The following is a 13443-nucleotide window of genomic DNA, read 5'->3' as shown; positions in this document are numbered from 1 at the left end:
AGCTACAAGCAGCTATTCTTGTCTTTTAAAACATGTTTCTTTCTTTTCACATCCAGAGAAATATTCTGCCTTTTCAATATTTCCTAGGATATTTCATTTTTCTGGGAGAGGGATGGGTGATAACTTCCTACAATGGACAGATAAAAAGCTTGCTTGTAAGAAGACAGAGAAATGTCATCAGCCTTCAACCACAGAAGTCCAGTAAATGTCCTTACGTCAAAAGCCCAAAACCACAAGGTTCGCTTACAGACACGTAGTCAGTACCTATGGCTCAAGACAAAAGGAGAACTAAGACCCCATCTCCTTATAAGGTTTTTTTCCTCAAGGTAACTAATAAGAAATGAGTTAAGTGTTTCCGTGTTGCGCTGCACGTATAAGAATGTGTGCTCCGATAATGAAGGTTGTTCAGAACTTGCAATACTAGCCTTGGTCTAGTTTTCTGAACCTGGCTGCCAATAAACTTCTCCTTCTCCTTCCTTAGACATCCCGAGATGTCTAAGCCTGTCATTTTCTGCAACACCACACACCTGTTTTACAGATTTGTTTTAAATTGTGGAATGTTTGTTATAAAGGGACTGTAGGAAATTATCACCCAGCCCCCTCCCAGAAACATGAAATATCCTAGGAAATATTGAAAAGGCAGAATATTTCTCTGGATGTGAAAAGAAAGAAACATGTTTTAAATCACAGAATAGCTGCCTGCAGCTTCTGCCCATCCCCACTTTGTCAATGAGCCATTAAAAGCCTGAGCTAGTCCACTTTACATAATAAAGAGTTCTCCCCTTCAGCTCCAGGAGGATGGGATTAAGGCATGATAATATTGGCCCTTTACCCAACTGACCACATGGCATCTGAGAACTCAACCAAACCTGGATTCAAAACGCATGCCTAGAGAGTTGCCCCTGCATGGGCCCATGGGAGCATGATAACCAATCAGAATACAAGCTCAAGATCAAAGGCCAGAGAGGGCATTAAACCAGGGTCTTTCAGCATCTCAGCCCCTCCCTTCTCTTCTTCTCCACCAACATTGAAGCATGTGATCCCCTTTTCTGTTCAGGGCTCAAGCCACGTGGTCCTGTCCACCATTAAAACCATCTTTCCAAGCAGCCTCCATGTCTCCAGTGTCTTTTCCCCCACTTGGAGCAGAACCCAGAAGGAGGTTTCTTCCAACAGGATGTTAAAACAACTATAGTCATATGAAGGATGAGGTGTGATGATAGCAATATATATAAATATATGTGATGCAAAATAGATGACTTGATATGAACCATAGGTGATGACCGTGGAAGGGATGCACGAAAGTTCTTTGTAACCAATTGACACACTTTCTACAATATGTAATGGAAGATGATTTCAAGGTGTTTGTTTGTGTTTATTCAAAAAATAAAAATCAACAGGCGAAGCTCCCCATCGACCTGAGTGACGTTGAGTTCGCCACACCCACACAGTCACATGATCACCGAGCCACGCCTACCCAGCTGGTCATTTAAGGAAGAGAACCGGTTGTTAAATTATTTGAATTCCACCACTGGGTGGGCAGGACCACATAGTTTCAGGCCCTGGGGCGGGGGGTGGGGGCACACGAGCTTCCTGTTCCTGTGTAAGAAATAGCAATAGCAATAGCAGTTAGACTTATATACCGCTTCATAGGGCTTTCAGCCCTCTCTAAGCGGTTTACAGAGTCAGCATATTGCCCCCAACAACAATCCGGGTCCTCATTTCACCCACCTCGGAAGGATGGAAGGCTGAGTCAACCCTGAGCCGGTGAGATTTGAACAGCCGAACTGCTGAACTGCAGTCAGCTGAAGTAGCCTGCAGTGCTGCATTTAACCACTGCGCCACCTCGGCTCATCTTGGGAAATGAGGAAATGTATCCCATTGGCCGTGAGACTCGCAGGGGTGGGGGTCTTAGCTCCCTCTGTAGGCTGTTCCATGTCCCAGGCTTGGTTGAACCATGCTGGGTGATGTAATCTTCCCAGGTGCCATGTGGTGAAATGGGTAGGGGGCTAATCCTACCATATCCTGAGGGCCGTGTCTTAATAGCAATAGCAGTTAGACTTATATACCGCTTCATAGGGCTTTCAGCCCTCTCTAAGCGGTTTACAGAGTCAGCATATTGCCCCCAACAACAATCCGGGTCCTCATTTCACCCACCTCGGAAGGATGGAAGGCTGAGTCAACCTTGAGCAGGTGAGATTTGAACAGCCGAACTGCAGAACTGCAGTCAGCTGAAGTAGCCTGCAGTGCTGCATTTAACCACTGCGCCACCTCGGCTCACCCTGCCATCTAATGCCCTCACCTAATGCCATCACCCTGGAGCTGGAGGGGGGGGGCAGGGAGCTGCAGGGAGTTGCTTGCCTTTAAAAACATGTTTCTGCTTTTCTCATCCAGGGAAATATAATATTCGGCCTTTTTAATATTTCCTAGAATATTTATTTATTCCAGGAGGGAGGTGGGTGCTAACTTTCTACATAGTACTTAAAGGTAAAGGTTCCCTTCGCACATATGTGCTACTCGTTCCCCACCCTAGGGGGCGACGCTCATCTCCGTTTCAAAGCCAAAGAGCCAGCGCTGTCCGAAGACGTCTCCGTGGTCATGTGGCCGGCATGACTCAACGCCGAAAGGGCACGGAACGCCGTTCCCTTCCCACCAAAGGTGGTCCCTATTTTTCTACTTGCATTTTTTACATGCTTTCGAGCTGCTAGGTTGGCAGAAGCTGGGACAAGTCACGGGAGCTCACTCCGTTATGCAGGCGCTAGGGATTCGAAGCGCTGAACTACCGACCTTTCTGATCGACGAGCTCAGCCTCTTACCTACTGAGCCACCGCGTCCCACTTTCTTAGTATTTTTCTGGTCCTTAAAAAAAAATCTATGAAAGCTGCAAAAACAACATTTAGCTATTATTGCTTTTCTTACAATTCTTCCCTTTTCTTTCCTTCTTTTTTAAAAACACCATTGTGGCTTTTTTTTTTTGACACGTCCCTTACCTGTGGTCCTAGGTGTGCATAACAAATTCACACAATGCGTGGCTCAGCCAGAAGGAAAGGTTTATTAAGAAAAGCTGTTTGCAAAGAGCTGGTGAGGCTTCAGCAACCGAAACCCACCTCAAGTTACAGATCTCAGCAAATTTTATGCATCGCTCTCACCGGCCTCGAGTCCTTCCTAGCCAGGCCCAGTTGATAGGCCTGGTTCAGTCCCATGCTTTACGACCGCCTATTAATCTACTACTACCCCTAAATGGTATAAAGTTATTTAAGCCCTTATTATCTTGCTAAGCAATCAAACACCCTCCCTCTCCCCATATATCATCCCTTTGATCTTGCTACGCAAGAATTAAGCAATCCAATTAAGCAAAAGCAGAATTGGAGAGAGCAACTTAAATTACATAAAAACAACATTGGAGAGAGGAGGATATGCATTTTTTCCCCCCAGTCAAGGCCTGACTTTAATATTCTCTTAGTTTCTTTCTTTTTTTTGCAAACTGTTTTTTTAAACATAAAAATAAAGTAAAATAAAACAATATATATATAAAAAATGATCTCATCCATTACATACAGCATGTCGTTTGGTTACAAGTGTTTTTGCATCCATACTCTCACAGATTTTACAATCGCAGATTTTTCGTCTAATACAACTAAATACCTCACTTTCATTGTACAATGTATATTCAATTACAATTAATATTTTTTTCAATAAACCTAATTCCCTTACATTCTTGATTGTCTGTTTAATAACAATATACCTTTATATAATCACAAATCCCAATGTGAAAGAGATTTGCCAACCATTTATATTTGTATGTCACTATTTTCAATCATGCATAATTCCACCAATCAACTATCGAGTATGCTTATGTTCATTATTGTCCTTGTACATCACACATTCAAACAAAGGTGTTATTCCTTCATTTTTCAACAAGGTGTTCTAAATAGTCACTTCATATATATATATATATATATATATATATATATACCAATAATATTCTCTTAGTTTCTGATAAGATTGGACCATGTGATGGATTTGTGGGTGTGGGGACAAGATCATGAACTTTTAACTGGGTGGGATTCTGATGTAATTTCCAGAATTGGGATTCCACAGATGTGCTAAGATGTCTGACTTATTAAATTGGAACTTTAAGGATCGTTTTGCCTTGGACTCTGATTTAATTCTACATGATACTTGGAACGCTGACACATAGTTTTTATTTTATTTTCCAAAACATGAATCCAGTCAGCCTGTTAGAGGACTATCTATCCCATGGTTCTCAGCCAATTCTACTCGGCGAGTGGTGAGGCTTTGTAAGGCCCTGGTGATGGTCTCATCAAGTGCGTAGGCATTTGGGATACAATAAAGCCTCCCTCCTAGCCTTACACACACTCCTCCTTTCTCCCCCAATATCATGCCCAGAGCCATTCTCTTTTCCCAGGTGGCATTTTCCACTGGTGGCATCTAATTGTGCAGCTATGCCCTCCACGGCATCCCTTGTGTAACTCTCTGTTGGTTACAGCAGATAGAATTGATCCCATCTACATTCTTGTTTTTACAGCTGTGAGAAACAGAACTACTTCGCCGAGGGAACTACAACAGAGACGATAACTTGGGAGCAGCAAGAGATTGTTCACATATTCGCAAACGGGGGGGGGGGCGCACACAATTGGACCCACAACGAAGTGTGCATCAGCTTTCTATATCCCCTTACACAAGCTGTGCTTTTTTTTTGGCACTGCATTCCCTCGAAATGCCTCTCCCTTATATGGCACCTATTCAACCCCCCCAAAAAAGCAGTGACTATAGTGGAAATAGACAATATACTGTATCCAACACCTGTGCACATTTTTAATTTCACAGTTTAACTATAGGCTCTATTTTCTCTTTTGCGCTTCCTCTGTTTGCGGTTTTTCGTCAGCTGCTTGTCTCATATTAACCTCAGCGGTGACTTTTCCATCCCGCAGGTATGTTAGAAGCGTTTATTTTAGAAACCACCACCGTTCCAATTTTGTTTTACACAGTAAAAATAATGATTTGAACCCAGCAGCAATCTGCTTTGGGGGCTTATTTTAATCAGGGTCTCCACTAGAGACACACACCCCCGGAATGGCATCCAGGTACACTCCATCCTCTGTGGAGGTCCCTAGCACATCTTTTTACTTTATTTATGTTCCTTTATTTTATTTATGTCCCATATCTTCTTCTCCCCCAAATGGCAGGATAAATGAGGATAGCCAATTGAACAGGTGCACAGGTTCCCTGCCCAATTTGGGGGAAAGTACATGCCTTAGTACAGGGGTGTTCAAACTTGGTAGCTTTAAGACTTGTGGACTTCAACTCCCAGAATCCCCCAGCCAGCTATGCCTTAGTACAGGGGTGTTCAAACTTGGTAGCTTTAAGACTTGTGGACTTCAACTCCCAGACCTCAATTCTGAGAGTTGAAGTCCACAAGTCTTAAAAGTTCCCAAGTTTGGAGACCCTTGCCTTAGTATCTCTCTTCCCCCCCCCTGCCAATACTACCACAAAGTCAGCTCCAGGAATGCTCCTTCTGGAGTCATTCCTCTTCCCAGCTGCTGTGGTTGCATCAACGTTTTTTCCAGTTCTCCTACCTTCTGGTCAGGATCCACACCTGGCCCAGGTAAGGCCTGCAGTGTGGTTTCCCCAAAAAAGGCTGCAGAGAACACCGGTGTGGTTTGAATAACGTCCCGGCCTTTTAAGGATGGAACCAGGAGAGCAATGGATCTCCTCCTCCTCCTCCCGTTTCCCCAGGCCATTCCACGTTAATAAAGAGCCAATAATATACATCTCATACTAATTGGGCCCATCCAAGTGGAAAGGGCCACATTTATAGCAACTGCTCTTATTGAAACCTTTAAAAAAAAACAACACCATACGTTTCTATCCAGGCATTTGTATTTCCATGCCCTGTTTCGGTTTCAAAAAAGTTTGTCTCAAGTTGTCTATTTCCATTATAGTCACTGCTCTGAAATCCGGGAGGGGTGGGCAAATCTCGGGCATTTGGCTTTTATCCTGAAACAATCACCCCAAAGGATCTTTTCCTGCTGTATCGATCCCCAAACTATGCAAAGTATTATGGATCTGCTTCACTATCTTTACAATCAGGCTGATTATATATTGTATGCTTCCCCCCCCCCCCCACTGGTGCAGAGGTTTTTCTCCTAAATAGGGAAATGTTTTATTTAACATCTGGTGAGTAGAGTAGAGTACAGTAGAGTACAGTAGAGTAGAGTAGAGTACAGTAGAGTAGAGTAGAGTAAATAGGAATGGGAGTGGGAGTAGTAGAGTAGAGATAATAGGAATGGGAGTGGAGTTAGAGTTAGAATAAGATTTAAGCTCTGCTATTCCCGAGTTAGGATAAGTAGCCCATCCTTCAGCCTCTTCCATACATTCCCCCAAAGGGGGCAAACTGCATTAGCACACATATTTTTTTCCACACCTGCACCTTGTCTTCGGTTGCTCAAATCCCCACAATTTATTCAAGTGCATCCATCGAATTTGGTCACCTGAGGCTTGGTTGTAAATTTAATCAGTGGAACTGCTTGCCACCAGAAGTTGTAAATGCTCCAACACTGGAAGTTTTTAAGAAGAGATTGGACCACCATCGGACTGAAGTGGTGTAGAGTTTCCTGCCTAAGCAGGACTAGAGGACCTCCAAGGTCCCTTCCAACTCTGCTATTCTAACAGGGCCAGATTTATGGAGGTTTTGAGCAAATAAAGATTTCCGGTGGTAATCCCCCATTCCCTTGTACCACATAGAATACTACCAGGTATGCCATTTTAAGCACTGTAAGTGGGTACACTTTGGGCAATGCAAGGCATTGAACATTGTTTTTTGTCCAATAGTTTCCCTTCAGCTGAAATTATTTTTCTGTTACCTTGGCAGAGAATATTTAGTTCACCCCTAATCAAAGCAACCAAAACCTTTAGAGAAAATCTTGATGGTGTTGAAAATAGAAATGGTCTTCCCGCTTTTCACAGTCTTGTCTGAGTCTTCTTCTATATTCCACCTGCACCCTATTTTCTCTTCCTCCCCAGGTCCCAAAGGTGCTTTTTTTCCCAGGAGGCAACCTGGACTTTCTTGTTTTTTCTTTTGAAGAAGTTTCACTTCTCATCCCAGAAGCTTCTTCAGCTCTGACTGGATGGTTGGGGACAGAAGGATTTATACTCTTTGCAGACAGCTGGTCATTTGCATCCTTTTAGAGGGTCATTGAGGCCACCTGGAGGTTTATTTGTGTCTTCTTTAAAGATGTTTCACTTCTCCTCCAAGAAGCTTCTTCAGCTCTGACTGGATGGTGAGGAACAGAAGGATTTATCCTCCTTGCAGACAGCTGGTCATTTGCATCCTTTTAGAGGGTCGTTGAGGCCACTTGGAGGTTTATTTGTGTCTTCTTTAAAGATATTTCACTTCTCCTCCAAGAAGCTTCTTCAGCTCTGACTGGATGGTGGGGGATGGAAGGATTCATGCTCCTTGCAGACAGCTGGTCATTTGCATCCTTTTCGAGGGTTGTTGAGGACACTTGGAGTTTAATCCGTGTCCTCAAAAGTCACCTGAGTGCTGCAATCTGCTTTTTTTTTTCCAACTGGAAATCCATTCCTGCTCCCACACCATTCCAAGGGTGTTGGTCCCAATATAAATCCTTCCCTTCCCCACCATCCAGACAGAGCTGAAGAAGCTTCTGGGGGTGAGAAGCAAAATGTCTTCAAAAGAAAAAAAAAACAAGTCCAGTGGTTTCCTGAAAAAGCCTATCTTGTTCTATATTTCTGGTATCAAATAGGATATTTAAACTGAGGACCAAATACTCCGACGCCATTATGCTAGGTTCCGTAAATGGTGGCCTGAAAACCAGCCACCTGGACTTCAAGAAGTCCAGATAAAGTTATCTTCTTGCTATGGGTCTTGTAACTCCTAAAAAGCAAACATATTGCTTTATTGTCTCAGGAGAAGGGAGTCACCGGAAAATTGCAGTGTGTTCACTTTTATGCTTGTGGAACTCCGTCCGATCCCGCCACTCTGGTGAAAGGTGTCCAGCCTTTTTTCCAGCTGTCCTCACAGCTGTCTCAGGGGTCAGCGGCCCTTGGAAAGGATCTTCCCATCCAAGATGCAGCTTCGATTGTTTCCAGGATTTGACCCACTTCTCCAGGCTGGGGACTACAAGCTTTTTTTAATGGCGGCCGTTGAGCTGAGGAAAGATAAAGGAGAAGACAACAGCAGCATAGAGTTCTTAAGAAAAAACATCTTTTAGTCTCCAAGTGGGGTATTTCTCCCGTTCTATGTTGTTGTTCTTGTTGTTTGATCATTGTAAATCGACTCGCAGTCCTCAACTTACAGTGGTCTGCTTAATGACCGTTCAGAGTTACAACGGCACAGGGGGGCAAAAGTGACTTAGGGCCGTGTTTCACAATTGCGACCTTTGAAGGATCACGTGAGATCAAAATTCACGTGCTTGGCACGCTTGTTCACACTTACGACCGCTGCTATGTCTCAGGGGTTACGGGATTCCCCCTTTTTTTAACGACCTCCTGACAAGCGGGAAAGCCGGATCCGCTGAACAACGCCGTCGCTAAGGGATACACTGCAGGGGTTCACTTAACAACTATTGGCAAGGAAAGGGCTGCGAATTGTGCAAAACTGTATCATTTAAAAACGGAGATCTGGAGCTCAGTTGTGGGAGTAAATCGTGGGCTGCCTGAATTTATGATGGTTGCAGTGTCCTGGGGGGGGGAGGGGGTCACGTGATTCCCCTTTTAACGACCTTCTGACAAGCAAAGTCAATGGGGAAGCTGGACAACCCCGTCGCTAACTGATACACTGCAGGGATTCACTTAACAACTTTGGCAAAGAAAGTGGTAAAATGGGGGCAAAATTCATTTAACAAATGTTTCGCTTAGCACAGTGGTTCCCAAACTTGGCAACTTTAAGACTTGTGGACTTCAACTCCCAGAATTCTCCAGCCAGCTCTGCAGAGCTGGCTGGAGAATTCTGGGAGTTGAAGTCCACAAGTCTTAAAGTTGCCAAGTTTGGGAACCACTGGTTTAGCAACAGAAATTTCGGGCTCAATCATGGTCGTAAGTCGAGGACTACCTATATAATAGCCTCCCTTCTTTTACTGTCCGAAAGTCACTTTTCCAATTTCTTGAGAATTCCCAGAATAAGTTCTTACAAAGCTGAGAAGCTACATGAGAACTTTTTTTTTTTTTGGCTTCCACAGCCGAAGGTGGAGGAAAGGTGGGGGGGGAGAGGGGGGTGGAATAAGAATTTATCCTGTGTCAGATAAGACTATACTTGTCCATGGAGGCTCCATCGGAGATTGTCAAAAAAAAATTTTCTTTCTCCTCCCCCTTCCACCCTGATGAGATGCCTTGTGATGAGTGTGTATGTGTGTGTTAGTCTTAGTAAACGTGTTGTAAATAATACATTCGGGATTTTAAAAGGTTTAAAGGCTTTAAACCTTTGGGGGAGCAGATCAAAGAAGCAACAGGGTAGCTGAGAAAATAAAGGATTGCTTCCCCCTGCCCAGTGCCAGGCAGAGTAAAAACAGTTTATGCAAAACTTTTCGGTGTTTCAGAAACCAGTCCTCTGTTAGTTTCAGGGAAGGAGGCCCTCAAAGCATAAAAAAAGGGGGAGGGGGTGTTTGGGGGAGAATTGCAATTAACATTTGCAGAAGTGGCTGACCAAAGCCTTCCTCTTACGGTTGAAGAGATGTGTGGAGGGGGGGGGGAATCAACCAGACCAAAACCCTTCAACTGACCCTCCTGGTTAAAACCAGAACTCAAGAGTTCTCTCCAGCCTTGTAGCCTGTGGCCGTAAGCGTGAGACCAAATTGGTTCTCCATAAAGAGAACCAATTCCCTCCTCGGCACCCACGTTAAGTGGTGACTAATCACCACTTTTGCAGTAGCAAGGGGTTCCCAAAGACAAACACTTTATCAGAAATAAAACAACACAGTTCTAGGCTGCATTGAAAAAAAAAAAGCCAACATAGTTCTAGGCTGCATAAGCAGAGGGATAGAATCAAGATCACGTGAAATATTAATACCACTTTATAATGTAAGGCCACACTTGGAATCCTGCATTCAGTTTTGGTCACCACGATGTAGAAAAGATGTGGAGACTCTGGAAAGAGTGCAGAGAAGAGCAACAAAGATGATTAGAGGACTGGAGACTAAAACATATGAAGAACGGTTGCAGGAACTGGGTATGTCTAGTTTAATGAAAAGAAGGACTAGGGGAGACATGATAGCAGCCTTCCAATATCTCAGGGGTTGCCACAAAGAAGAGGGAGTTGAGCTATTTTCCAAGGCACCTGAGGGTAGAACAAGAAGCAATGGGGGGAAACTAATCAAGGAGAGGAGCAACTTAGAACTGAGGAGAAATTGAACATTGGGCACTATCTAATAAAATGAAATTCAATGGTGAAAAGAGTAAGGTTCTACATTTAGGCAAGAAAAACGAAATGCACAGGTACAGTATAGGTGGTACCTGGCTCAACAGTAGTAACTGTGAGAGGGATCTTGGAGTCCTAGTGGACAACCATTTAAATAGGAGCCAGCTGTGTGCAGCAGCTGCCAAAAAAGCCAACACAGTTCTAGGCTGCATCAACAGAGGGAGAGAATCAAGATCAGGTGAAGTCTTAATACCACTTTATAAGGCCTTGGTAAGGCCACACTTGGAATATTTGCAGTCAGTTTTGGTCGCCACGATGTAGAAAAGATGTGGAGACTCTGGAAAGAGTGCAGAGAAGAGCAACAAAGAGGATTAGGGGACTGGAGACTAAAACATAGGAAGAACGGTTGCAGGAACTGGGTGTGTCTAGTTTAATAGAAAGAAGAACCAGGGGAGACATGATAGCAGCCTTCCAATATCTCAGGGGCTGCCACAAAGAAGAGGGAGTCAAGCTATTCTCCAAGGCACCTGAGGGTAGAACAAGAAGCAATGGATGGAAACTAATCAAGGAGAGAAGCAACTTAGAATTAAGGAGAAATTTCCTGACAGTTAGAACAATGAATCAGTGGAACAGAAGTTGCCTCCAGAAGTTGTGAATGCCCCAAGACTGGAAGTCTTTAAGAAGATGCTGGATAGCCATTTGTCTGAAGTGGTGTAGGGTTTCCTGCCTAAGCAGGGGGTTGAAGACCTCCAAGGTCCCTTCCAACTTTGTTATTCTGTTATTTTAAGATTGATGGGGCGTTCTTGAAAAGCGGGGCCAGAAAACAAGTGAGCCCACCCCGACACCTCTATTTCTTAAAAACTCGCGGGCTCTTTCCCGTCCTTCCTCTAGAACATTCGTTTTTCCAGTGCCCCCTTTCTTTACAGTTGCCACGTTGGTCCTTTTCTAACTGACCGGGATGGAAAAACCCTGCCTGCGGGGTCGTCCAGGACGGTTGGCAAAAGGGGTCTTGCCCTCGTCCCCCAGCCCTCCCTCTCCCTGTTCCCCTCTCTCTCATCCATGTTCCCCTCCCTCCTCCTCCTCCTCCTCCTCCTCCTCTCTGCGGGGCTGGCTTCATCATTTGCCCTCGCCCCTGAGCCCTCCCTCTCCCTGTTCCCCTCCCTCTCATCCACGTTCCTCTCCCTTCTCCTCCTCCTCCTCCTCCTCCTCCTCCTCCTCCTCCTCCTCCTCTTCCTCCTCCTCCTCTCTGCGGGGCTGGCTCCATCATTTGCCCTCGCCCCTGAACCCTCCCTCTCCCTGTTCCCCTCTCTCTCATCCACGTTCCCCTCCCTCCTCCTCCTCCTCCTCCTCCTCCCTGTGGGGCTGGCTCCATCATTTGCCCTCGCCCCTGAACCCTCCCTCTCCCTGTTCCCCTCTCTCTCATCCACATTCCCCTCCCTCCTCCTCCTCCTCCTCCTCCTCCTCCTCCTCCTCCTCCTCCTCCTCCTCCTCCTCCCTGTGGGGCTGGCTCCATCATTTGCCCTCGCCCCTGAGCCCTCCCTCTCCCTGTTCCCCTCCCTCTCATCCATGTTCCCCTCCCTCCTCCTCCTCCTCCTCCTCCTCCTCCTCCTCCTCCTCTTCTCTGCGGGGCTATATCCAGCACGTAAACTTGGTTTACGAGGGAGGGCCACATTTTCGCTTCCTCCTTGGGTTTGCCTTCTCCCCTTTCCACGTAGACCTTTTGAGCTTCTCTCTGGAGGTCTGCTAAGGTTTCAGAGTGCCAGCCCTCCATTTCCTGGATTTTGTTTCGGATATCTGGCCAGGCCTTTGCCACGAAATAAACTTTTAGCAACTGCTGCGTCAGAGGGGCTTCCAGGTTCGTGCCGGCGTACCTCCTCACCTGATCGGTCAGCCTCTCTAAAAAGGCTGATGGAGATTCCTCCTTCCCCTGGGAGATCTCCAGGGCTTTAATGAAATTATTTGGATCAGCCTCCTGGATCCCTTGGATGATCAGGTGCCGGAGGTTGACCAAATAAGTCCTGTGAAGCAGGTTCGTGGGGACCCACCCAGGGTCCACCTCGGGGAATTTCCCCGGCATGACCCCAACTCCCGGAGGATAGCGCTTCTCCCATCCTTTCAAGGCGGCTTTTAGGATCTGGCCTTTCTCCTTTTCCGAAAAGAGGATGCTTAAAATCAACATCAGCTCAGCCCAGGTGTAAAGACTGGGCCCTAAGAACTGATCCAATTGTTCGGCCAGGCCAATGGGATCTTCCGTGAAGGATTTCATGTCTTGCTTGAAACTCCTAACCTCGCTGCGGGTCAAGGGATCGTTGACAAAGGCAACTGGTTGGTAGCTTACGGGGCTCCAGCCCAGAGGGAGCTTGTCCTCATTGAATTGGTCCTCCTGTCCAGCGGAAGAACTTTCCCTATCTTTGTGTGGGGAGGGAAAATTCGGGATACCCTTTTCACACTGTTCCACTTCCCTTCCCAAGCCGGGTCCCACAGTCGCCTGTTCTATTAAACGCACAGGCGGACTGGGGGCTCCCTCCTGTTCCTGATAAGGGGGTGGGGGCAAAGCGTCCCGGGGGTCCCAAGGCTCTTTAAACTTCCCCGCCTCTCTTCTCAAGCCTGGATGAGATTGTCCACTAAAACCTGATTCAGGGTCCGGCTGTAGCGGAATCGACGGTCTCACAGTCGCCTGGTCTATGAAACGCACAACTGGACTGGGGGCTCCCTCCTGTTCCTGATAAGGGGGTGGGGGCAAAGCGTCCCGGGGGTCCCAAGGCTCTGTAAACTTCCCCGCCTCTCTTCTCAAGCCTGGATGAGATTGTCCACTAAAACCTGATTCAGGTTCCGCTTGTAGCGGGGTCACAGTCGCCTGGTCAATGAAACGCACAACCGGACTGGGGACTTCCTGATAAGGGGGTGGTGGGGGCAAAGAGTCCAAAGGGTCAAAGGGCTTTATACCCTGGTCCACCTCCCTTCTCAAGCCTGGGTGTGATTGTCCACCAGGGCCCAGTTCTGGCAGTCCCACAGTGGCCTGGTCTATGAAACACACAGCCGGACTGGAG

The sequence above is a fragment of the Thamnophis sirtalis genome, unplaced genomic scaffold, assembly GCF_051295495.1.
Source record: "Thamnophis sirtalis isolate CommonGarterSnake01/CBP01778 unplaced genomic scaffold, rThaSir2_p1.2 scaffold_1, whole genome shotgun sequence".
In the NCBI taxonomy this organism is placed as follows: Eukaryota; Metazoa; Chordata; class Lepidosauria; order Squamata; family Natricidae; genus Thamnophis; species Thamnophis sirtalis.
This window is presented reverse-complemented; position numbering follows the sequence as displayed.